The sequence below is a fragment of the Macaca mulatta genome, chromosome 5 (genome assembly GCF_049350105.2).
Source record: "Macaca mulatta isolate MMU2019108-1 chromosome 5, T2T-MMU8v2.0, whole genome shotgun sequence".
Lineage (NCBI taxonomy): Eukaryota > Metazoa > Chordata > Mammalia > Primates > Cercopithecidae > Macaca > Macaca mulatta.
In genome coordinates, this window is record NC_133410.1 from 181930144 (window position 1) to 181957083 (window position 26940).

The window sequence follows — 26940 nt, forward strand, 5'->3', positions numbered from 1 at the left end:
AAACTCTAGATCTGCCAAGATCAGAGGGATTTAATAGGAGGTATGAAGTGGAAAGGCTAGAGGAGTAGAGTCAGCTGCAGCCATCAGAGCCCCCTACACCCACGAGGCTGGTGACTAGACAGTGGACCATTGAGTTAGGTCACTGCTCATACTTATGTCTCCCAGAGCCCTCTCATACACCTACACAGTTGAAAAGGGAGAGCAGTTTCCTTTTTACTGCCTTTCAAATCCTATGTGACCGCACTTCATTATCAGAACCTAAATTGCATCCTGATCTCTTACAGCAAAGTGACTGGGAATTACAGTTTTTACACTTCTAGGCCTGCAATACAGGGCAGTGGGGAAACGTGGGAATGCTACGTGCTATGGACAAGAACTAACAGGCTCTCCTACAGGGATTGATACTGAGTCACAGGCCTTAGTGGACTGTCGAAGAACAAGGTGCTGCAGTACACATGCTCTCCTGAGGCCCTCTCCCTGGGAATCTCACTCAAGATGGGAAGTCTCAAAACCAGCCACTGAGAGCCATGTTGCTGTTTGAGTCACTTTTATGGTTTGGCTCTGTGTACCCACCCAAATCTATCTCAAATTGTAATCCTCACATGTCGGGGGAGGTCACTGAATCATGGGGCAGATTTCCTCCTTGCTATTCTTGTGATAGTGAGTTTTGACTATCTGGTTGAGATCTGGTTGTTTGAAAGTGTGTGGCACTTCCCCCCTCTTGCTTTCTCCCTCTCCTGTTCTACCACGGTAAGACATGCTTGCTTCTCCTTCCGCCTTGATTGTAAGTTTCCTGAGGACTCCCAGTCATGACTCCTTGAACATTAGGGCATTGAGGAATTGAAGAATTTAGGAACACTTTCATCTTGCCTGCCAGTCACCTTCCCAGTACACACCCTGGGTGTGGTGGCACGTGCTAGTAGTCCCAGCTACTTGGCAGGCTAAGGCAGGAGAATCGCTTGAACCTGGGAGGCAGAGGTTTCAGTGAGCCAGGATCGCGCCACTGCACTCCAGCCTGGCAGCAGACCAAGACTCACTCAAAAAAAAAAAAAAAAGGCAGCATTAGTGGCACATGATCATCACTATTACTGTTGCCGAGTGCTCTATGTGTTTGTTTGTCTGTGCTCATTTCGTTTCAGTAAAAATCTTAAAATTGCTCTCTATTCTCTTAGTATTCTAGTGAATAGAAAATACTTTTATTGAATTCATCTTAATTTCAGATTTGGTGGTATTTGCAACAGCAGCCCATGTGGATGGCCACATTTTTATTACCAAGTCTTTTCCAAGTTTCAACAGCGTTTTTGTTTGATGATTTTGGTTTAAATCTAGTTAATCAATATAATAGTAAAATGGGGTTCTCCCCTGTCCTTGTTAAATAATAGTAGTTCAAAGACCGGAAATATTTAAAGAACAAAATTTGAAAACTGAAATGCGTGCCTTCTAGTCTAGAATAGATTCCTACCTTCAGCTGTCATGAGAGAACCTCAAAGCCGCCCTTTTACAGCTGGGGAAATTTCTTCTTCTTTATAAGCACGCATATACTTGGTCACTTAGGAAGAGGCCACCCACACGACACAGGGCGACATGATCCTGCACCCACAGGTACGTGCACACCCAGGCGCGAGTGCCCACCGGCCCCACAGTTCGTCTGCATCAGTCAGATTCAAGATGCCGTAGAGTGGAACCTTAACCTCTTTTGGCTCTTCTTCCCCCAAATCAAAACCCACATTAAACGCCGCGAAGAACCAGGAAACCTCATGGCTTTAATCATTTCCTTTCCCCCAAGATCCACGTGGCACACAGGACACTCCGTTTTCCTTTAGGGTTGCCGTCATCCTGCGAGAGGTGCGGAAGAAGAAAAAAGCAAATTTACGTTTCCAAAGAGCGGAAGAAGTAGAGAGAAAGTGCCAACTCGGAGTGCGCTCTTCACCTCTTCGCTCTACTCGGAGCAAGCAAGGAACTCCTCCAGCTCTAGCAGGGATTGAGGGTTAGCGCCACCTGGCTTTCTAAAGAAGAACAAGAGGCAGGAGGTAGATGAGGCTGAAGAGGAGCCCGCGCCCTCCTTTCCTCCTTGGGCACCAGGCGAGTGAGAAGGACCCGAGCGCTCTTCGCTTCAGAGCCCAGGGCAGTCGGGCTGCTGGCCACTGCGCACTGCGAAGAGACGCAATTACCCTTCTGGGAATCAAGAAATCCGGAAACGTCTCTTGGTACTGGTGTTAAGAGTAGTGGATTCCACATTTAAGGCAGCCGTGAATTGCAGAAATAACTGCGGCACTAAAAGTATTACAAACAAGCACCGATCAATTTACGCATTGATTGGTTCTGGCTCGTTTCTATCAACCACCTATTCTACGTAAACTTCTTACACCGGCCGTGCGGAAGGAAAAAGAAGACAGGAAAAAGGCTATCAAAATCCTAGGATTTTGATCACTGTGTGGCAGCGTTGGAAAGGAGTCAGGTTAAACGAATAACGCCCCGGAGCCCCCGTTTATTCACATGCAAAATAGGGAAAACAGTGCCTTCAGCAACTGCCCCAAGTGATTGGAAAATCAAAGGAAAAACTGGTTGGAGAATGCCTTCAACATTACCATTTCTACTATATTCTTGTTTTATTATTACACAATATCGTCGTATTATAGTCATAGTGAAAATGGTTATCATTATCCATTCAGTGTCTTATAAATTTGCACTGAATTTTTATTTGCATATATGGATATAATGAATTCACAGAATGACTATTAATTTGAGGGCATTGCCACAAACTGCTTTATCTAGAACTTGGACTAGTTATCAAAAAGTAATTATCTATTTCGGCATGACTTTTAAAGGGTGAAATCTAGAGAAAGCTGTTTGGAAACTGCCTTTCCATGTAATCAGTCAAGAACACAAACACAGATGCACGGATGCATATAATACGTGCACACTATGAGCACATATGAAAATGTGTACATGCATGGGAAATATGGGTTTGCATTTAATATAATAATGATTCATGTACATTGCTACTCCGTTTACAAAAGACTTTTGCATTCACTTTTCATGTAGTCCTTACAACATTAGGAGGCATTGCTGGTCCTCATTTTACAGATGAGGAAACTGAAGCATGGAACAATAACTTTCCTAAAATCTTGATGAGAAGTTATAGAACCAAAGCCATTTATTCAATTCTGTGTCATCCTCGTATCCAGCAAACATATCATGGACAATTACTGTGTGCCAGGCACTAAAGCCTGGTGGCCACAAAGATCAAAGATATATTCCACTGGCTTCAAGAAACTCACACCTCGTGGAGAAAAAAGAGAAATTACTCTCCTGAAGGATATATACTCCACAATCAGCCTCGGGCTTTAGTGAAGACTTCCCCAAAGAGGAGATGCCCAGGCTGAATTTTGAAGGACAAGAATCCTTCTAATAAAGATGGAGGGAGGTATGACCCAGGCAGAAAGACAACATGTGCAAAGATATGAAGGCAAAAGAAACGAGAGTGTTCAATATAGCTCAGAATCATGGCTTAATGTATATATAGGGACAGTGGTGAGAAAGATTATAAAGAACATTATTGAGGTTTTCCCGAAGTCTATGGGGGAATGAATGAAAGATTTTAAGTAGAGAAATGACATGATCCAATGTCATTTGCATTAAAGATCAGTCCAGCTGCCATGACTACAGACTGGAGGATACATTAGCAGTAGGAGAAATGATGGAATGATGCAGGCAAAACTCAGTATTTGTCATTACTAAGGCAGGGGGTTATTTGAAAAAAAAAAAGAGAGAGAGAGAGAGAGGGTGAATTTGAAAGATATTAAGGAGGAGCTCAACCGTACGTTGCTAGGTTATTAGCCTGAGCACCAGGTGGGTAGTGGTGTCAGTCATGGAGACTAAGAGAAGAGGCTATTGGTATGCAACAGAGACTAGACATAAATTCTGTTTTGAGCATAGTGAGTTTAAAAAACTAAATACATCTATATGGAAATGTCCTCTAGCAGAGAGTTGGATATTCAGATCTAGCGCTCCAAGAAGAGGTCTGAATCATAGAAAGATAAGGCACTGGTATCAACTGAAGCCAAATAATGATTAATAATAGTATTTGCAAGCAGGCGTCAAGTACTTACTATGTATCTGGCACTGTGCAAAGCACTTTTAGTAGATAATCTTATTTAATCCCCACAACAACCTCACAAGGTAAGTATTCTGATTAAGTATGGCTCAGAGAGAACGTTTAATATAAGAGGTCCAAAACAGGACCCTGATGATTACATTTAAAAAGAATGGCAGCCGGGCGTGGTGGCTCACGCCTGTAATGCCAGCACTTTGGGAGGCTGAGGCGGGCAGATCACAAGGTCAGGAAATCGAGACCATCCTGGCTAACACAGTGAAACCCCATCTCTACTAAAAATACAAAAAATTAGCTGGGCGTGGTGGCAGACGCCTATAGTCCCAGCTACTCGGGAGGCTGAGGCAGGATAATGGCGTGAACCTGGGAGGCGGAGTGTTCAGTGAGCCGAGATCACACCACTGCACTCCAGCCTGGGGGAAAGAGCAAGCTCTGTCTCAAAAAAAAAAAAAAAAAAAAAAAAAAAAAAAAAAAAAATGGCAGAACTTTTCCTACTATATTGCAGAGCTATAACATAATCACCTAGACTTAAATGCAGAAAGCTACACATTGACCTCCAGTTGGCTGAATGTCAGTTCCATCCTTGCTCTGTTTCTCCCTAGGACAACATTCTGGAGTGACTGCCAAGGCTAGCTGGCCCATTCCCACCCTGCCTCACTGCCTACCTATGGTCCCTCAGACTTGGTGTGACTTGTGGGTTTTTTTAGCCTCCAAGTTGTCAAGGTCCCCCAGCCTGAAGATGATAAAGGAAAAGACTACTTCTATGTAGGGAAGCCACCTGTTTCACTACACATCCAGGGAAAACATATCATGGCTGTTTCTCTGAAATACTTTGGATTCCAGCCAGACAGCATCATTCTGGCTAGTCAAGGTCAACCAGGGCCAGGCAGGCAGGAGGAAGTGCCCTAGACTTAATTTTCAACATGGCAGACAGTCCTTGAGTCATCTCCTCACATCAATAGGCACTCCCTGAAAACAAGCAAGCAAAAAGAAAAACAAAACAAAAAAAGCTTTACTACCTTACTCCTTTTTTTTTTTTTTTTTTTTTCTTTTTTGAGATGGAGTCTTACTCTGTCACTGAGGCTGGAGTGCAGTGGGACCACGTCAGCTCACTGCAACCTCTGTCTCCTGGGTTCAAGCAATTCTCCTGCTTCATTGTCCCGAGTAGCTGGGATTACAGGTGCCCACCACCACACCAGGCTAGTTTTTTAAAAATATTTTTAGTAGAGACGGAGTTTCACCATGTTGGCCAGGCTGGTCTTGAACTCCTGACCTCAGGTGATCCACCAGCCTCGGTGTCCCAAAGTGCTGGGATTACAGGGGTGAGCCACCATGCCCAGCCTACCTTACTCTTAATGGTGAATAATTCCTAGTAGCTTCTTCACCTTCTCCCAATATCCATCATTTGGGAGTTTGTTGTATGAAGGGAAAGGATCAGTTGAATACTATTCTGAACATTGGATTTACTTACTTACATAATTTGCCTCTCTGTTAAGTTTGCCTAGAGATTTTTGTTTTTCTAACATTGAATTCAAGACTCTTATAAGCAAATCAGACTTGCTGCTGTACTTCTCATTAGAGGAACTGTAACCTTGTCCCAATGGCCCTTAAGAGCTCCACCCAAGTGAAATGGTACCAAACATTTAAGTTTTGCTTTAAATTCATACTCCTGAACCAAATTTTGGCCCAGATATCCCTGGTCTGAATGAGAAAGCCAGGTGAGGAATGCAGATGTTGGGGATAGGGAGGAGGTAGCCTCAAGACTTGATCCGTGTTCACCTAAATCTGTCACCAAGATTTGTGGGCCACATCTCTGTGACCTGAAGAAGTCAGTTCCCTGGGCCCCAGTGTACTCATCTGTGAGATGAAGGGGCTGAAGCATCTCCAAAACTCATTCCAAGTTTAACATTCTCTGAGGACTTAATATAAGAATGAGCAGGGTTCCAGTGTTGGCTTTGCTTCTTCCATATGGTCTGGGTAAGGGGCTCATAGAATGTTGATACATTACAGCATCAGAGAACACGAGAATAGAAATCAGATTTACTGACCAAACAGATCACCTAGATTAAAAATTAATAATACATCTGTATATGTATGTTTGTGTGTATATATGTATGTGTATGTATAGATGCACACGTATATTCACAGAGAGAGACAGACAGAGACAGAAATAAATATAGAGAAACTGACTGGTCAAGATAGCAGTGAGTTGATGGCAAAGTCAGGTCTAAAATCCAGGTTTTCTAACTATTGGTTGGGTAATTTGCCTACAGGTCTCTGTGTATGTCATGCATGCCACTAGAACGCTGGAAGATTTGGTAAGATGCATGTTTAATCGGCTCCATGTGTGGTGTGCTTCCTTCCTCCACCACCATCAGTATTGCCTTAGAAAAGGCTGCATGTTCTGGAGACAGCATGGGTCTTCTTTTAAATGGGAGCCCTAAGAATTCACCCCTGCCTTTAATGCTAACTCTGCATGTAAATTTGCTGAAGGATAATATCCTGAGACCATTTTTCAGAGGTGATGAAAGGAGTCCATTTAATCGAAGAGGCTGAAAGAGATGAAATTATCTGGCCTGTCCTCCCACTGAGGGCAATGTGGGGTAGTGAGCCCAGCCTGCATTAGGCATGGGAAAGAGGGTACCTCCCCAGCTCCATCCTATCCGTGTGCCCTGAGCAAATTTCACCTAGAGAAATTACGGAAGCAAACCACCTAAACTTTTAGCCACTGTCCTCTGCCTGTCTCTGCTATGTAATTTTAAAAACTGGGGTAGTGGTTTAGATAACAGTAGTAGTTAATAGTAGTAATAATAGTAACAGCAGGTGATAAGGAAGAGGAGCTTTGCAAATGAATCTTGCTTAGACTGAAATTTACAAAGTGGTTTGACAGGCTATTGCCTTCACCTAGTTCAGTGTATTCTTCAGTAAATATTTAGTAAGGGTTCCCCCCACCCACTACTGAACAATGTGCTAAGGCCTGGGAATACAGGTAGTGTACTGCCTGGCCCATACTCCTGCCCATCTTCAAAGTCCTTTCCTAGGACAGATTCAGTTCTTGAAAAGACTCATTGATCGCCTCCATGCAGCCACCAACTGCCTCACGTGAACGCAAGACGCCCTAGGTAACCCGAGCCAATGGCTCCCTCCCATTTGGGGAGAAAAAAAAAAAGTGGGGGGCGGGGATCGAAAGAAAGGAAAGGAGAAAAATACTGAGAAACATGTTTTGGCAGGCCAGGCCTTCAGAGACTACCATATGTGCTCCATATTGAGCAACCCCTGGTCTTTGATGTTTTTCTGAATGTAAAGGCATTATTCTTTCTCAAACTGCGCCTAAGTACTACAGACATTAAAACAATGAGGCCGTAACGGGTGGACCTGGCTCTAAGTGTTTAATTTGTCCTTCACCCAAGTGCCTGCCACCGGTTCGCTCCCCAGTTTGCACCCAGGCAGCTGGCAGGGTTGCCATCCTCTCTGACCCCATCCCCCTTTCAGACTCAAGTTTGTGTGTCTCCTAGAACACCTTAGTGCCAAGTTCGGAAGTAAGTACTTTTCCCAAAGCCCTGCGAAAACGCCCCAGATGTTTCCTGCGTCACGGAAACAAGCCCAGGTTGGATCTGAAGCATTCTTACAACGGTGGGTCACGGGGACCGCCCTGCGCCAGTGAGCACTGCTCCCTCGCGAGCTGCGGGGTGCACCCGGGGGGCTCTCCCGGCTTCGCACCCACCTCGGTTCGCCGGGGAGTGGCCAACAGCGCAGGAAATACGGCCGAAGGAGATGCCCATTTTAGTTCGTGCGGATTTCTGAAGCACAAACGAAGACCCTTAGTAAATTTAGTGTGTGTGTGTGTTTAAGACGGTCTCACGCGCGTTGCCCAGGCTGGAGTGCAGTGGCGCGATCAAGGCTTGCTGCGCTGTCGACTTCCCGGGCTCAGGTGATTCTCCCACCTCAGCTTTCGGAGTAGCTGGGACTACAGGCCTCCGCCACCATGCCTAGCAAAATTTTTTTTTGGTATTTTTTGTAGAGATGGGGGTTTCCCCATGTTGCCCCAGGTTGATCCCAAACTCCTGAGCTCAAGCGATTCTCACCTGCCTGCGTCTCCCAAAGTGCTGGGATTACAGGCCCTAGTAAATTTATACTGTAATCTTGGGGAGTTTATTAAATAGTCACTCGCCCCGATTGTTAATTTGTCCTTCCCTTTACGTCCTTCTACCCACCGCTGGGAGAAACGGCGATCTTAAAAGCAGGGATCTAAATCTACTCGAGGTCTCTCCAGGGAACTGCCCTCTCCTTCCGGGGAGCAGAGAGGCCGGGGCTTGCCCAAAGTGGGGAAACCCAGAGGTGGCAGACTCCCGGTGGCTGGGCAAGAGCGGGGTGCAAACGCGAAACCTGCTCTCGGACGCGGTGACGCTTTGCCTACTGGGGCCTCTCCAAAGTGGGCGGAGTGAGGAGGGTCGACCCTAGAGAGCCGGGCGTCCGAGCTCCCGCTGCTTCCGGGTCTTGGCAAGCACTTCCGGGGTGTGCGCCACGCGGCCGGAGCTCAGCTCTTACTGATTATCGCAAATGGTGAAGGAGATTGGCGCCAAAAGAGAAGAGTAACAACTGTGGCCGATAATGACGTCAGGGTTGGCTACACCAGGGCCCCCTCTAGTCAAGGTCAGGCCCCAGTGCTCTAGCACTTCTGCGTTTGCTCTCGGCCACCCCAAAGACAGGGGATTCTTGATGCGGCTTGAGATGCCCTGGGGAGCCGCAAAGCCTGGAATCTAGGAGCAGCAGCCTCAGCCTCCCCAGTGCGCCTGTGGTTGCGGGCAATGGGGCACAGCCCCTGGCTCCCCTTGGATCCTCAGTAGGCACACCAAGAACGGCCTTTCTGCGCTCAGGCCTTTGCGGAGGTCTCTTTCAGGGTCGTTTGGAGTGAGTCTGGATTCAGAAGGGTGGGCCGGGCTCTCCCTGACCCTAGAGGGTCGGGAAAGGATTACTGTCGGGCGGAGGTCACAGTGATGCTCTGCCCTTGTTAAACTGGTCAGCTGGAGCGGGCTCCCTCGATGCAGAGGCATGGGTTATCTAGGAGAATTCAGGTTGTGTTTGGGCGCTGGGTTGAAGGTAGGAGCGGATCCTCCTGAGGTAATCTCATATGTGAGGTGGAAATGAACTGGATACACACAGGAACCACACGCGCCTTTGCATCCAATTGCTCTTAAACAATTGCCCCTTATCCTTCGGAGCATCCTTTCTACCAACCAGGATTTACTGTCTCAGCACCTACTTTGTGCTCAGATCTTTGCCAAGTTCTTCGGGGGATACAGACCACAGAAAGCCAGGTACCTGCACGTGAACCTAGTGAGACTGGTGCGTTAGTGGAAGGAAGAGAGGGCGCCCATTAAAATTACTTCTCGTGCTGCACTTTTTTCTGGAATGAACCAAAGACATCCGGAGAAGAATATAGTATTGCATGCCTGGACTTCGGACTCAGCTTCCTTTTTCTGACCCCTCCGCAACCTGGCTTTCCCTCTTCAGGAAGAGATTTGGAATTCCCTTTATGGTGGGGAGGGGAGAGGTGGGGAAACAGCCAGTCCAGGTAAGTATGTGAGCCACATGGTCCGCGAGTGGAAGAAAGGAAAATCATCTCCAAATGCAACCAGGCAGGTGGGGGTAGATCAACTCTGAAAGGGAATGGGAAATCTGAATAACCCTGAAGGCAGCAAACTCCATACCCGGTGCTGAGGTGTGAGAAACAGTCAACATTTGGAGCCCTGGAGTCAGAAGATTTTTGGCAGCTGTTAGATAACTTCCTGATCTGCAATAAAGTTCATGTGAGGGAGAGGATGTTTCCGCTGCTCCGTTGCCTGGCTCCTTTCCTTTCTGAGTCTGCAAGTTTAAGAGATTTTACCAGGTCCCACTTGTATGGTGGCCCAATGTGGGCCCTGGGAGGAGTCCTGGCTGCCTGAGGCTGCAAAGGTTGGGTCAAACAGGGGCAGTCACAAGCTCACTGACCTGTTGCTTCCCCAGCTTTCACCTGCCAGGTGACACTGAGGCCTCTTTTCTCAAAATGGGGAACCCAGGCTGCTCCATTTTTCAGACACTAACCTATCTGTCCCTGACCCTCCCCACAAGGTTCAAACAAAACAGTTTTTAAAGAAATCTATGTAAAGTTCCAAGCGTTTTCCACAGCCCAGGCGCGCCCTGGATGCAACAGCCTCATTTCTGGACCGTGATCAGGCATAATTAAGGTCTGATCACTATAGAAATATGTGCAAAATGTTTACTTCCCTTAGTGGAAAAATAGAAGGGGGGCCTGGTGCACAGTGGGACTCACTAAGAAGGAGTGTGCTCTGAGAGGGCCTAGCACCCATGGATCTCAAACCCTTTTCAGCTCAGGGAGTGGCAGTGGAGTCCAAGTTCAGGTGGTTCCCTACCACCCAGCTCCCTGGGTACATCCCAGGGCTCTGGCACAACTAGAGCAAGTGTCATCTCTCTCGGTTTAGTCCAGCTTGACCCTGTGTTGTTCCCACTCCCAAGCCCCCAGTCATATACATGAGGACTGGCAGCAGGTGGGCAGGAGAAGGTGGTGTTCCAGCTACATCTTGGGGTTTTTGCTTGGGATCCGGCCAGCTTCAGGGACCATCACTTGTGGGGAGGGTTGAACGTGGACTTCCCAGCTGGAGGATAATGAACTGGCTGAAGAGCAGTAGCCAGAACTCAAGGACCAGACCTTGTCCACCAAAGTCAGAGATTACAAATCAAAGCAGTTTGAAAACTCACTTGTGAGACCAGAGAGAAGGACATGAAGTTCCTAGAGTCCAAGGTCTTGGGGCAGGGAGGGGAGTGTTGCAAGGGTAAACAGCTGGCCTAGGAAGCCACACCTCGCCATGCATGGTGAGTGGTGAGGGGAGATGGCTTTTCAAGTTTTTAGGAAGAAAATAGAATTTCCGAAGACACAAATCCACAGCAGTGAGGATATGTGACAAATATCCTTGTTTTGCAAAGGTATTAGGGGAGAAGTCAACATGCTGGAGATCACAAAGCCAGTCCAGAAGCTAGGACCTAACGTAGATGTGCCTGACTCTGAATTGCTTTAAGCACTTGCCACTCAGCCTCTGATAAGCAGCTTAAGTGAGATCATCGTGATGTCCCTAATTCTATGAGTGGTGGATCTGTCCAAACTCCCAACAGCTTTGAGGAGGGTGTCATTTTTAGCAAAGTAGAGACTTACAATAAACCTACTGCAGGGGAAGAAGTGGGGTGTGTGGGGGTAGTAAGTTTTCTTATATGTGCCAGAAGTATCTTCTATTTTCTGCCCACCGTAAGCACGGTATAGTCTAATTGTTTCCAGTAATTGCATTCCAGTCCCGCACAACTGCAAACTCCGGAGCACCAAACCCACTCACAATCACCACTTCCTCCAGCACTCAGTGGATGCCTAAGAAGCGACTGTGACCATGTTCGCCGGTGCAGTCACCCGCTCTCAGCCTTCGCACAGAATGTGAACTACATTGGTTTTTTTCATTTGAATCCATTTCTTTTTGGTCTTGGCTTAAGAAATCACTCTGGTCATTAATAACTGTAATAAGATCACTCTGGCCCAAGTCACCAGGGATGGCAAGGAGCCCAGAGGCTTCCCCGCATGCTGCGCGCAAATGGCGTGCTCCTCCAGTAGCCATGTGGGGGAGGACCTACAAGGTACCTGCCAGCACAGCCTGGGGCCTTTCCTACCCCAACTCCTCACCTCGGCCTCCAGCTTTCCCTATCCCAGCCCCAGTGGGTAGAACCAGACAGGAGACTAGACCTCCTTGTCTGCAAATGTGGGACTCCCAGACAAAAGAAGCTCAGAAATACTGAATAAAGGTATTGGACTCTAGAACACGTGGAGAAATCCAGTGTAATGGAGACAAGCAATTTTAGCTGTGGAAAGCACAAGCAATTTTGTGCTGCAGAATATCAAATGCCCTTCACATTTTGTGCACTATTATTTTTATTCTCTTTTCTTACAGTTTCTTTTGTGTCTTGGATTTATTGATTTTTAAAGTAGTTGCCAGACCCCTGGAGTCCCTGCCAGGAGAGGAGATGTCACTGCCAGGTCAACACTATCCTTCTCAGAGGAGGAAAAACTGAGTTCAATTCACATTGGCAGCCTAATTCCAGCCCCATGACCCAGTGGGATCAGCCTCTTCCTCTAGGGGTTCCTAAAGTGGAATGTGGCACCCCAGCCACAGCTAGCAGCAGAAACCATGGCAGAGGGTGGTAGAGGAGAGAGAAATGCATGAATGCAGTACCACTTTCTGAATTTTGTTTTCACTTGTCTGTCAGCCTTGTCACCACTGAATTAATCAATAACTGTAACTGAAGAAATCACCATAGTCTCGCCTTCTATCACTGTAATGACTGTAAAATGAATCAATATAACCTTGTGGGGGTTAAAAAGTCTCATTAAATGACCACTCATTTAGCCACCTCCAATTTTAGAATTGCCCCCTTCACCAGAGACAATTAGGGCCCAGAGGCCCAAAGCCCAGGAAATGCACCTGACACCCCCCAGAACATCACTTCCATGTCCAAAGGGAAAGAGATGGCTCAACAGGGATGACTGTGGCTTTCAGGACTCTTTAACAACAGTTTATCCTTAATGCCCAGCTGGAGTCAGTGCCCTGTAGAGTTGATTGCCCAAAAGGCAGGGATGTGGGGTTCCTCTCCCGGATTCTTCTTGCTCATCCATCAGTACATTGGGAAAATGAAGAAAAAGGGAAAGGGGAGAGTAGCTAGACAGCGGAAAAGCTCTGTGCTGGGACTGTGTCTTTGCAGGAGAAAAAACAGGGGGAGAAGTCTGCCCAAGCAACTCCCAAACCACAGTTGCCTCCTGCCACAGGCCCCAAACAGTCCTTCCTTGCTTCCTAGCTTTGCCTGTTCTATCTCACTCCTCCTACCTTCTGCAAATTTTTCAAATCCATACTCTAAAGCATTCTCTATAGAATGTAAGCAACCAGTCATCAAACAACCTCTCTAGATGAGAAAGAAGGCCATGGCACATGAAGCAACGTTTGGGCGGTGGAAGCACAAATAACGATGTTTGGAAGGTGGAGCTCCTGGAGCTTTGCTTTCAAAGGTTAACACGTGGGTTTCCAGAGCCCCACACTTCGTTCTTTTCCAGTTTAAGGGTGGGTGGTCCCTGCTGCTCACGAAATAAACCTCTGACAAGTGGGGAAACGGCTGAGGTGGCACTTGGAAGTTAGGAACCAAGTTAACCCTCTTCTAGGTCTCCCGGTGCTTCTAAGCCTGTGTTGTCCCTGCCCGGGCTGAAGGGGGAGCTCTGGGCTCAATTTAGATGGTGTGAGCAGGAACTTAAGTCCAACGAATTTGTTTAAATCTCAAACCCTGGTGTGGTAAGGCAAGAAAGGTGACACTTGAGGTACACGTGTGGTAGACTCTGGACTCCTGGGGTTGAGTAAGAGAGTCCTGGTAACTTTGACTTTCCTGTGGGTATTTTAGAGGAATAGGGATGTACGCACTACAGCTTAAAATAGTGCCCAAAGTTTCATCTCCTTAGAAAGGGATTTCTCGTCACTTAAATCACCCTCTAGGAGTGTACGCTAGAAGCTCATGGAGGGCAGTGCAGCCCCCTCTCCCAGGTTACCAGGAGAGGACCCAGGCTGCAGGGCTCCTCAGTGTGCCATTAACTCCTCTCATGCCTGGAACTTGTTTGGGTGCACAGATCTACGGCCAGGTCTGCCCTCTTTGCACCTCAGTTTTCTTGTAGGCACAGAGATAGGAAATGCCCTTCTTACAGTTTGTGAAGATTAAACAATAGGCAGCCTGTAAAATGCCTTGGCACTTAATAGGCAATCATTAAAATCAGTTCCTTCCCTCCTGTCCTGGGTGTAGGGGCGGGCAGATTTTATTACTTCTTTTTTCCTGATAGCAGAACTGAGGCGGGGTTGTGGAAGAGCAACGGAGGACCACCTAACTTCCCTTTACTTCTTGGATTTGAAGCCTCAGGGCCACCGGCCTCAGTCCTGTTACGGTGGCAGACTCGCGAGCTTTCAGGCAGTCTTTCGGGACGGCAGTGTCTAGTCCAGTCCAAGGTAACTGGGCTCTCTGAGAATCCGACCTCTGTTGGTCTGGGAGCGACTGGCTCGAGTTCAGATGCTGGAAACCGTCGCTTCTACCTGGCCAGGCTGGCCCCCTTCTCCTCCGCGCTGAAATCATCGTCAAGCCCGGTTCTGAGCAGGGCTCTAAATCCCCCCTCCCTCATCCCCAGGTTTACCGAGCAGCCCGGAGCTCTCAGACCTGCGGCGCGGCGGCGGCCAGAGGAGGGGTGGGGGCATTGCTCTCTGCAGCCTCGTGCCCAAATTGCCACTCATCCGGTCTGATGCCATGAAGGAAAGGCCGCGAGACGGTGCTAATTAAGACGGCCAGACCCTACTCCTTGCACAAGACCTGGCGCATGGCCCTGTTTTGTTTGTTTGTTTGTTTTGTTTTGTTTAAGACAGAGTCTTGCTCTGTTGCTCAGGCTGGAATGAAGTGGCGCGATCTCGGGTCACTGCAACCTCCGCCTCCCGGGTTCAAGCGATTCTCCTGCTTCAGCCTTCCGAGTAGCTGGGATTACAGGCACCCGCCACCACACCCGGCTAATTTTTGTATTTTTAGTAGAGATGGGTTTCGCCATGTTGGCCAGGCTGGTCTTGAACTCCTGACCTCAGGTGATCCACCGGCCTCGCCTCCCAAAGTGCTGGGATTATAGGCGTGAGCCGCCCGGCCTGGCCCTGTTTTTTAAAAATTAGCCAATCTAACTTCACACTACTACCAAAAGCCACATCTGTCCCCAAGCTCTTTCTCCCCACATCTCCCCTACCTGCTTGAAAGGGGGCGCTAAGACCTCCTCCACACCTGAGCACCCCCACCCAGTGGCCGCCACCACCAGAACCACCACTGGCTCTGGAGGCCGATCAGAGAAGAGAACAACGCCGCAGGATGAGAGAGCAATCCCTTTTGTATCACAGACCATCCGGAGCAGTCGCGGGAGGGCTGGCTGGGTGCATGGAAGTATTTAGCAGGTTCAGTGCCATTACTGCCTAACAGGGTGTGAAAAGTAATATGAATGTGAAATACTGTGGGAAAATGGAGAGTTTCCAAAGCAGGCAGCGAGGCCCCTCCGCTGGCGGGCCTGGAAGGCCAGAATCCCTGCTGCCCCGAGTGCGGCTCCGGGTGGCGCTGCTACTGGCCGAGGACTGCAGAGGGAATGTGGGGGAGGGGGAGATGGGTGGAGGGTGCGGTCCGCCCTGAGAAGAGGGGGAGGGGCAAGCTGGCAGTGCCTGGGAAAAGCCCGAGAAAAGCCCTGTCGGCTCCCTCTTCCTGACTGTTAAAGTTGACACAGGACGGCTTCCTAGAACTCACCCTCCTCCCGCCTAAATGCACAGAGCAAGACTAGAAGTCAAAAAATAGCGATCTTGCCGAAAGTCAGGTAGAAAACAAGACTTTGCTAATTTTATGAAGAAACCTATCAACCCACTGGGAAGAGATGACATGAGGTACATGGGCGCTTCTGCAGGAGCTGGAGGTGGAGGTGAAATGCCGAGGTGCTAGATTGATGGAAATTTCTCCAACTGACTCCAGATCGAGAGCCTACAAATCCGACAAATATGCCCACACTTTGACAATAACCGCCCCCCACCACGCCCCACCACCGCCAACACACATGGAGGGGTTTGAACGTTTCCACCTTCCGGACCTTTGCAGTCTCTAGTCGCAGGACGCCCAAACCACAGGCCAGACACAGATGAAGCCAGACCGCAGCCCTCGCCCCAGCCACCGCGGTAGGTGGGTGCCCAAGAGAGTTCTCCTCAGGTGAGGGCAGGGCCCCCCGAAAGGCAGGAGAGAAGGCCTGCCGCCCGAATCTCCCCCAGTGCAGGGGAGAACTACATTTCCTCACCTCCTACCCACCCTGCCCCTGGCCGAGTTAAGGACATCGCCGCCTCATTCCAGACTTGAAGGCACTCTGCGGCCACCAAGTTACCACTCCGCATCCTGGGCCGAGCCTGTGGGAGAAGCACTCGGGGCCCGGGAGGCCGAGGTGGGAATGCCTGCTCTTGGGATAAATGCCGCTGCATTTGTTGGGCGGCTTTGTCAGTTTGGAAAGCTTGTCCCTGCACTCCCACAGTTTGTGCTTGCAGGGCTGGGTGCCGAGGCAAGATAGCCAGCTTCCCTCTTCTTTAGAATATTTCCGTAAACCAGACTGCATCGGAGCAGCCGGGTGGTGGTACGGCTGGTGGCAGACGGTGCAGATGTGCCAGGTTTGGAAACAGACCCCACTGCATATTATTCCACTTCACAAGTACTAAGGAGGACTCCAGAATTGGTGGCAGTCCTCCCTCTTCTTTTCTTATGCAAATAACTCAATGCTGTAATCGAAAACCAAAGCTCGAGGGCCTGCTTTTGCGAGGGGCACTGAAGAAAGAAGACAGGGTTGCGCGCGCGCGTGCGGGAGCGTCAGAAGCGAAATCTCACTCGCGGGGAGGATGGGACGCGTGGGGACTGAAGGCGGCGTCTGCCTGAATAAAGCCCTCGCGTGCTCTGAGCCTCCCACTCTGTCCTGCAGGCCTGAACCTCGCGAGTGGAGCCTGGCGCTTTTCCTCCCCGGGAGCACCAAGGATAGTATGCGCAGGGTCTAGACGGAGTCGGTGGCGGCGGCCGCAGCGCTTCTCAAAGCCGGCCTCTGCCTCCGGCCTCCTTGGAGGGCGGTGGCGGGACCTGGGCTCGCAGCGTCTCCCTGGGGCTGTGCGCCTCGGCCTGGCGGCTGCTGGGCAGAAACCTCATTTCTTTCCTTCCTTCCCGAGTGAGCTCACTTCCTCCCCGCGCCGCTGCCTTCCGTCGGCCGTAACCCGCTCCCGGGCCGCGCGGCTGCAGCCGGGCACGCGGGACTCCGGGTGCCTGGCCAGCTCTGCGCCCCTCCCTGCCCCAGGGCCCTTCTCGGGGGAGATGTCCAGGACCTGAAAGAGATTCCTCAGGAGAAAGCGGAAACCTCTGAAAGGAGAGAAAACCGCCTGTTTTGCAAGAAAACTGTGAGCGCAGTCTGGAAGGCAAGGAAGCCGAGGCGCTCGGGGAGATTCATCCACATGCCTCTTGACTCGGGCCCAATACCTGCGTCTCCTTCCTTCTCTTTCTCGCTCTCATTTCCCCTGCTTCTCACTTTAGTTCACTTGTGTTTTAAAAATTCATATGCGGGCTCGTTTAAAAAGCAATTTCACATTTTGAAGTCGGCAGCAGCAGAGGGAGAATTACAAATAGGATTGATTTAATTAGCTGGTAATGCTTCTCTCATGCCCTATAATTAAACAGAGATTCTAATGGCGCTTCAGGGCCCAAAAGTGATTATTACTAGCATATTTTACATTTACATTAAAACGCTGTCCCCGGGGTGTAGTCCAGGATCTGGCTCCATTTATTCAAATTTCTAACCTGAGTACTGAAGCCAGAACACTGCTCCCCAGCAATGGAAGGATGGCGTGTGGGGGCTGTGGTTTGGTTTGTTTGGCTGATTTTAACTTTTGTCCTGTTCTGTTCCTAAGGCCTAAGGAAAGACAGCCGATGGCTCCCAAAACAACTCTGTCCGGTAACACCGGGGCAACTTCAACCCCACTAAGACCCAGGCCAAAACCATATATATATGAATTAATGCAAAACAGAGTCACTTTGGTGCCTACCCCGCCACAAATAGGTAGGCACATCCAGGTAGCTCTGTCTGCAGATCGGACCTGGTGCCTTGCAGAGGTAGCCCTATGGAGATCCAGAAGCCCCGTTTCCAGCTACTTAGTCTCTCCTGCAGTCTTCTCTCCAGCGTGGTGATCTAGCAACTTCCCTCTCCCTGGGATTCCCTGTGAATCCTCTCTAGTCGGGATATAGCCTCTCTCCAGCCCAGTGACGTAGCGCTCCAAAACCGGGTACCCACCCCGGCAACCGGAAGCCCTAACTGTCCTCCATCCTGCCTCCGCAGTCAATAATCTCCAGGATCCGAGCAAAGTGCCTGTCCACGTTGTCACCAGATCCACTAGCGTTTTTGATGAGAGCTGCTACCCTTTTGGAAACACGATTCCCTGTCTCCAGTAGAGAAGAATCTATTCTTCTGGGCTGGGGTAGACAAAGAATAACCAAAACAAAGTATGTGGTGTGTTGCTGCTTTTTTTGTTTTGTTTTTGAAACGGAGTCTCGTTCTGTCACCTAGGGTGGAGTGCAGGAGTGCAGTGGCACCATCTCGGCTCACTGCAACCTCCACCTCCCGGGTTCAAGCGATTCTCCTGCCTCAGCCTCCTGAGTAGCTGTGACTACAGGCGCCCTCCACCAAGCTCACCAGGTTGTCCAGGCTGGTCACGAACTCCTGACCTCAAATGATCGGCCCACTTCGGTCTCCCAAAATGCTGGGATTACAGGCGTGAGCCACCGCGCCCGGTGGAAAACATTAGCCTCTAATAGCAGTCTTGGAGTGGAGTGAAGACGTTCAGGAAGTGGTGGAGATAGGCCTGCTCAATTAACCGGCCTCAGATGTCATTTCTCCAGCTACCTCTTTTCTCACCTGGCCTGGCCCTCTACACCATTGTTTTGTATTTTGTTTTTTCTTTTTCTGCAAAACGTTTTCTGCTGCAACTTTCTCTTTATGCCTTTATCTTTCTTAAACAAGAGATCCCTGGAAATAACTACCTAAAGAGGGGAGAGGAGCCCTCCCCACCCCCAATTTCATGAATGAGTGCTACATGCTGGCCAGGTACCAAGAGCATCTTTAGATCTTTAGATCTGAGTCTTCTTATCTGTGAAAAAGAGGTTAAAGCAGATGAACTCTAAAGGCCTGTTTCCAGTCTTAAATTCAACACTTTCAAGACAATTTTTTTTCTGTATTCCTGTGTATATATGTTATGTAATATATATTATAATGTATGTATATAAACTTGGCTTAGTAATGTTCTGTGCTGAGATGCAGATGAGGAGGACATTTTAAACTTCTAAGGTGCCCTCCCTCTTTGGTTGGTTCCTCCCAGACGAACTTTCCTTGTGGGACAGAAAGAGACCCTCAGGGTGGAAAGCACCAGAGGCAGATCTCCTGAACACGGTGCTATCCAAGTCTATTCATGGTCACATGATTCATTGGGACTGTAAATCCTCATCAGAACACAAGCATCAGACTCTCTGACCCTGCCAATTCGAGTACTAATGGTAAAATCATCCAAGAGGCTGGCCAATATATGCACACATTAATTAGAGTTACGTGGGCCTTTGGCTTCCAGTCTGATGAACAACTCCAGGGATGCAGGGGGCAGAGGGTTTGGGGTCCTCTTCACCCAGCAGATGCCCTTTGGTCCTGCGAGGGCATTAGTCCAATATACTGGGTGATCTGAAAGCTAACCCCTTTCAGAGGATGGCTTAACCTCAGCAACTAAGGCTAAAACCTAGCAGTGGGTCCCTAAGCGGGACAGGGGAAAATAAATCTGTTCAGAGGAAACGAGAATCAGCAGGAAGCTTTTGTTGTTATTACTTCATCTTGTATTACTATGAGACAGGAGTGGGGAGAAGCCCAAAGTGGAAGAAGAGAAATTTTTGGTATGCATGGAAGATGTGGATACTTAGCAACCCTCTCCCCTGGCACTCAAGTGCACATGCAGAGAAAGTAATGGCTATAGTCCATCTAGAAGCTGAAAATGCTTTCAACACCATTTACAAGGATAAGGGAAGGAGCAGCTGGGGGGGCATAGGTTTGATCCAACTTAACTGCAACTCTGGCCAGGTACTACAAGTCACAGAGCATCCCAGAGAGCAGGACTGCCCCCATCCCTGGCACTTTATAGCGACCTTATACATGGCACTTTTCCTACAAGATGTGTCCTTTTCTCCATCCATATCTAACTCCTAGGTGGAGGATAGTCAAGGTCACTCACAGTCTGTATTAGACTTGGGGAGCAAGACCCCTCAGCCTCTCCAAGGGTCACATTGATGTAAATGAAGGTGTCACCTGCTCTGTGTAGGGAAGAGTCACCTCTGTCTTTACCTTCATGCCTTTTTGAATTTGTAAAGGGCAAAATGCCTGGGGTCTATCAAGTCTACACATAGTTATTATACTGCAAAATTTGTCTCAATTGTTTTGTGATAAATGTGTATTTCCTAATCCCCCACCTCCTTCCGTTATAAGCCATGTAAACCATCTATGGACTAGAACATAGCAAAAAACCTCTCTATGGTAGGAGAAAATGTATTTATTACTTATATGATGCGGACAATGTGGACCTTTTCAGTTTGAGTTGGAGAGAGAGGACACACAAAAATTGAGGAACCATATTCCCACAATTCTAGACAGATTTTGATCTCACTCCTTTTACTTCTCGTATTTCTCTTTCTTTTTTTCTTATTTTTTGTCCTCATCCACAGAGAAAAGACAATCCAATTTGGAGACCTAAGGATTGATTATTCCACATGTGCCCCATCTTCTCTTTCCCAGATATTTGAAATTACAGTCAGGTAGAATCTCACACCTTGCCCAAATTCTATTTGGTGTGAGGCTCTTCAAAGCTTCCAAGACGCCCTCCTTCTCCTCTGCCCCTCCCAGCAGAACAGATACAACTGGAGCAACCTGCATTATTCTCGAACCATAGGGATGATATATCTATTTGCTTTTCCTCTCATTAGGAAGCTCTGAGAGGATGCATAAGAAATGAATCGCAGTAGGTGAGGAAACTGGAGAGAGTTTTCACATGTACGTTTTGGGTATTTTTAAACCATGAGAATTACTGCCTGTTCATGAAAAATTAATCTGATTAGAATACATATATGAGAGAGTTGATGCTAAATATATTCACACAAAACACCACATACTGAGGAGGAGGATGTTACCTACTGATGATGTGGGATTGAAAAACATGCAATAACTTTCTGTTTTGCTCAATGGGTCATAAGTTGAAAACCGAACTAGAAAATATTATTTGTTCACAGAAGTACAAAATCTTAGGTGAGGCAAAATGCACATTATTCCTCTCCTCCCTCACCTTCCCAAATGGAGAGACTTGTCAGTTTAAAGCCATTTGCTCCTCCAGTTAAGTTCTAGGATCAGAGACTTGGAGGACTGGCTGAGCCCTCAGTCCCAAGTGGAAAGGCTAAGCTAGAACACAATTGAAACGAAAAATTGACATTGTCTAATAGATGTTTGAAAATAGACTTTTTTGTTGTTACTAAGAGGACAAGACTTTTCCCTAGAAATGACTGTCTCTCAGAGCACTCCCCTTCATGTACATCCTCTTACACCTTAGCAGACTGAGCACTTTGCTCCCTTCCCAAGGCTTTACCTAGGTGTAAAAGTTCTTGCTACTCATGAAACTTTAAGTTTAAACAAAAAAGGGGGGAGTAATGATGTAAACTCCTTTCATGATGTAAACGCAGAAACAAAGGGATCAACTAAGCAGGGTATTGAACAATCGACCCCTTCTACCCATAGGTCATTAAATGGCTGCTGGATGACAAAAAGATTTTAAGCTAGAACTGTTTTCCTTTTCAAGAAATATGCAAATAAACAAATCAACTCTACCAAAGTATAGAGCTCTTCAGCTCATTCTTTTGTTTATTTCTCCTGCAGCTTTTCCTGTTTTATAGTCCCAGCTAATAAACAACTTAAGCCACTCTTACAGCGAAGGTCAAATTGCAAAATAAGAGACTTAACTGTCTTGTTTAAAGATATGCTATATATAAAATCACAAGGCAATAATATCTATTCTATCCATTTGTGGCAATAAACAGACCCTCCCCAAAACACAAAATCAGATGGCCTTTTCCCACAAAGGCAGGTGGTTAACAGTAGGATTTTCAAAGGGCACTCATTTATGTTGGAAACTGATAGGCATTTCACATAGTGACCAGGAGAAAGAATGGGTCAATGTTTGTAATACCCAAAAAGGTGGCAACTGGGGGAAATGGTGGGGCAGGAAGGAAATGGAAGGGAGTTGAAAGCATCCTTGGTTTCCCCAGTTGTTTGCAGAAGTTGGAACGTACAGTGTCAGGATTTTTCCAAGATGACAAGGGATAGAAAGTAAAATTATTCCCCTCCTCTCCCGCCAAAAATACCTTCCAGCAAATAAAGATATATTCTCAGGTTGGAGACTTTTCTCCTTCCACAGGAAATGAGCAGAGGTCATTTAGAACCAATTCTCATCGTTTAGTAAAAATAACAGGGTGATTATAGAAGCAACAGAAGGAGACAAGGTGTTTGTGCTAAAAAAAACTTCAAGTTCAGGCCTGGCCTGGAGTGGGAATATCCAAATGGGTTCTTCATATTTCAAGTTTTATAGACAGTCTTTTCCCTAAAGGATATACTTTCATTAGGTCATAAATGCACCAACAGATGAGAGAGGGAAAGAGATGTGTGTGTGTGTGTATGTGTATGTGTGTGTGTGTGTGTTTGCATGTGGCCAGAATGAAAGAGCAGGTATGGAGGTCAGGCTGTGGGGGGAGGTGGTGGGGCTGTGTGTCACCCACCTGTGGGGGCAGCAGCCAGGGACCACGACTTCAGGCACCTCTCTGTGAGGCTTCCTAGGCTTCTCCTTGGTTATCTTAGTTCTTAGGTTTCCCGTGAGTTCCACTGAGGCTCCTAATTGCTCCAAATCCAGGCATTTACTTGCCTAAAGGCCACAAGAAGTGGGGTGGGGACATATTTTTTTCAGAGAGTTTGTTAAACATTTAACTCAGAGAAATATATTAGCTGGGTCCTCAGTGCCTGAACTTGGGTGGGAGAAAAATGGGTTATTTGGCGACTTTCATTTCTCGCTGGACACCAGTTCCCCAAATTGGAGACGTTTACCTCCTCGAAGACCCAAGGGGCCCATCTGCGTGCCCCGCGGGAGCCAAAATGCTCTTCATCTTCCCACACCCTGCTCCATGCAAGAGAGGACTTTGCAGACAGAATCGTCCTGACCCACTAGCTACGCAGGCTTCCTTCCGAGCACTTCTTAAAGTGAGTCCAGGTTTTGCTACCAGTATCAATTAGCCGCTTCTGGCGAGTCCAAGAGAATGTTTAATTAGCTCCACAGCACTGATTCACACTTACAGCTTGGTAGCAGTTTAAAACTTATTGTAAAACACTACCCGGATAATATATTTACTTTTTGTCCAGGCCAGATTAGCAAGACACGCGCACATACTCTACATTTAAGTTACACCGTGAAATGCAGATAAAATATTTCAATAGGCATCTGCAGGCGGCAGAGAAGAACTGGAGCGATGATTATTTTCCTCCTTTTTTTGATTTTCTGTTTCTAAAGAAACCATTGGTATCAAGGACGAGTTAGGTAATGTGTATTAAAAGGCAAGCAGGTCGCTCTCGTTTACGGCCAATCATAGTTCAGAGTTCAAGGAAAACTGCCTTTAATTGACACCGTGTATATTCCTCTGCTTCTCTCGGGCTGCCATGGCAGGGACGCCCCAAGAGTATTTATTTCTAGGGTTGGAAACAAAACAACCAACCTCGTCTACTGCGTAAGAGAGCGTTCCAAGATGGACTGCCGGAGAAAGGCTTTTTGACCCCTGTGGAAATTAGTCATATTGACAGACGCCCAGGGAAGGTAAATTACCCCGCGCGCTGACGTTACGCAGAGGCGCGCCGGGTTCCGACTCCACCGCGGCGCCGAGGGGGCCAGAGGTTCCCAGTTCTTCCCCCCATATTTCGACAAAGTCCCACTTTGCTTCTCTGGGCCTGGGATCTCAACGTGAAGGCGACCGAGAGAGCGGTAATAAGGTGCTAGAAAGGAAAAGGCAAGAGAAAACGAAAAAAGTGGAGAGAAATTCTGTACGCCGTAACGCTTAGCAAGCTGGGGAAATGAGGAGAAAACGAGCAAAGTTTGCAGGGGAGGGAGAGAGGGAGGAGGCAGGGAAGGAGAAGACCACGCGGCTCCCGGCGCCCAGGCCGCCACTTGGGAGGTCCCGGCCCCAACGCAGGCCGGGCCAACCATCCCCCCGGGAGGCTCGGGGCTCGGGCGGGGTCACAATTACACCTCGGCTCCAGGCGAGGACTTAAAAACCAAGTGGCGGGGACTGCAGTCTGGAAGCAAGGCCCTGCGGTCATCAGAGGGGGGCCAGGCCCGTGCACAGGAACCTTTTACAAGGCATGTGGGTACAAGAAAAAAAATCAAAATAAACCACTTTCATCCAGCATGGGCAGAGAAAAGAAAAGCTGCCTTCCAGAGGGGGCGAGCGGGAGTTTTGAAATTCATTGTGTGTTTTGCCTTTATGTAAGGAGTTTTGCGTTTTTTACCGATAACCAAGGTGGGACACGAGGGGGAAGTAACTGCTTTTTTTTTTTTTTTTCTGGAGAGGGCTGAAATAAGGGGTTCACCGGTTCTTTCACAATCAGATGGTGTCCCAGGACTGCAAGTAACTGCGTATGTCCACACAGCGCGTTACCCAAAGAAGAATCTTTGCGTGACCGTATTGTTTTTGGTATAAAATAGGGCCTAACTGTCCCACCTCTTTTCTTTTTAAAAACTGAATCTGTGGAGGGGGCTTATTGGAGAGCATCAAAAGTGTGACATCTGATTTTCTGATTTTACCGGAGATTGGACTGGAGGTCTTCTTTATTAAGAGTAACAGGCGTAGCCTCAAAAGAGCCGGGTCTGGTCGCAAAGTGAAGGCAAAACTAGCGTGGGCCCCTAGCCTCGCCGGCCCCGGCCCTCGGAATGCAAAAGGCGAAAGCGCCCTCCTGGGCAGGGTCAGAGCGAGAGCGAGTGATGAGCTCCTCCCGGACCTCGGGCCTAGCGTCTGAGGTATTTTTAGCTCCTCTCTCTGCTCCCCAGAGGTCCTTTTGTAAGCCTAACAGAGGCTCTGCAAGCTGCCCTCACCCCGAAGGGCTGTGGGAGGAGGCTGCCCGAAGAAAAAAGAAATTGCCTATCTTTAAGTTAAAACAGTATTCGCTCTCTCTAGGTTCCCCTTCTGTTCTCTCATTTTTTTCGCCCGCGGGAACACTCCAAGTTCTACAGTTAAAGGGGACCGCGAGGGCAGGAATGGGTGGGGCCTGGAAATCCGCTCCGAACTGGGTGCGGCACACCTTCCTCTGCCTTTCTGCCTCTCTCCCAGCCACTGCTGCTCCGGGAGCCAGTCTTGGATACCTAGGGTGGGGGACAAGGGGATGGGGGGGATTCTCGGTTGTATACAGGTAGGCAGGGAACCCGGAGCATTTATGTAAAGTTACTTATTTTTTAAAATAAAGGTTTAAAATAAGTTCAAATGTTTCTGCAACAGAGTTTCCAACACACTGTTGGAATGTGAAACTCGGAACCCAGACTAGCAATCCCTAAGTGGGTGAATTCTTACGCAGAAACCTACTTTTCAAGCTCCCCCTCTCACCTTGGAGAGGCCTGTCCAGCCTTCGGCCTTGGGCCGCAGTATGGACTTCCGCAGTCCCCCTTCTCCCCATTCCAGACCCTGCCGAGCCCCTGCTGCATCTGGGACCCGTCTTCACCGTTTCCCAATCCTAGTAGTTAGCCCCTGAGCCCTCTTTTTGGTCTCCACTTTGCCGTTCGAAAATGCCCAGGCTGGTGAATCGACGCTCCGCCGAGCAAAGACGGATGGCTGGCAGGAGCAGGTTCAGGAGCCTGGCCAAGGTATTCTCTGCTTCCGCCTTTGTGTCCGCGCCGCCCCCTGCCCCGGCCCCCTGCTCCCCGCTTCCCGCCAGCATCTCCCCTTCTCTGCACTGGAATGTTTGGCCCGTGCAGCCCACCCCGGCTTCCCGAGATACGCTACAGTTGCCCCCCCACTTCCCGTCCGCCGCGCCCCTACCCACCGGGTTGCCTTCGGGGCCCTTCGGTGCTGTGTCGTCTGCGTGGCGCTGTGAGCTAGGCGAACAGGAACCCCCAGGCCCGCCACTTCTACTCTACTAGCAGCCAGGTAGCCCTGCGGGTCGAAGATGCTCAGAGGAGGAAGAAGTGCAGAGAAAAAATAGAGGAAGGAAGAAGAAAAAAAAAAAAGTAACATACACACAGGCACTCAAAACCAACTTTGGGGTTGGACTTTTTCAGTTTCACACGAAGAGACCTGGAGTATCTGGAGAAGGTTTTTGAAGACGTTTAGGAGGGAGGGTGAGTTTTCTGCGGAGAAACTCAATCTGCCATACAGTAGCGGCCCCATCTGGGATCTGTCACTGCTGACAGCACCACAGGGCACAGCCGTGATCTTCTGCACAGCCTGCACTCCCCGAAATACCCTCCTTAATCAAAGGATGTCTGCGCGCCTGAGCTCAGCTGACCGCGCCGGGAGCACCAGGGCCGGCGGATTCCATCCCGGCCCGCCCCCTCCCCACGCACACAGCCACGGCCCCTCGCCTCTTCGCGGCACATTAATTAAAAGCGGAAAACAGAGGCTGATGTCATTGTTCTCACAAGATCATAAACGTAAAAGAGTCATCCTGTGAGAATCCCTGAAAATGACTTTAATGAATAATTTCAGAGACAGTTATGGCTTTGGGTGATTACTGAGCAAGAATATGAAAACCAGATTTGCAAAGTGAAGGCGATGGTCAAGAGGCCTGGCCGTTACTTTCTTGCATTAAAACCGCACCGGCTTTCCTTCTTAGCCAAGTACTAGTTACCAACTGAGGTTGCGTTTTCAGGTTTTCTTCAAAAGTAACAGTCTTCTTTTCCTGCTTTTCTGCCTTATCCTAAAGACAAAAATGTCAGCTCCAGGCAACGACATTAACAACCCACTTTAAACTGAAGACAACCCTGCACTGGCGTCAGTGGCCATTGGCTTCCATCTTTTTACAAAGGATGGATTTACTGCCATCTTAGGATCATATCTTTTTTGGCCTCTTCTCTAGGCAATGA

The 26940-nt window shown here is 48.4% G+C and overlaps 1 long non-coding RNA gene across 1 annotated transcript in view; it reads right to left on the minus strand.

Annotated features, from left to right (window-relative positions):
* The window catches only part of LOC696638 (scrapie-responsive protein 1), a 136409-nt gene extending 110112 nt beyond the window's left edge, over positions 1 to 26297 (minus strand). The window contains exon 1 of the long non-coding RNA XR_013417588.1: positions 25902 to 26297. This is a non-coding gene — a long non-coding RNA (scrapie-responsive protein 1). The remainder of the gene's footprint in view (positions 1 to 25901) is intronic.
* Between the last annotated feature and the right edge of the window lie 643 nt (positions 26298 to 26940).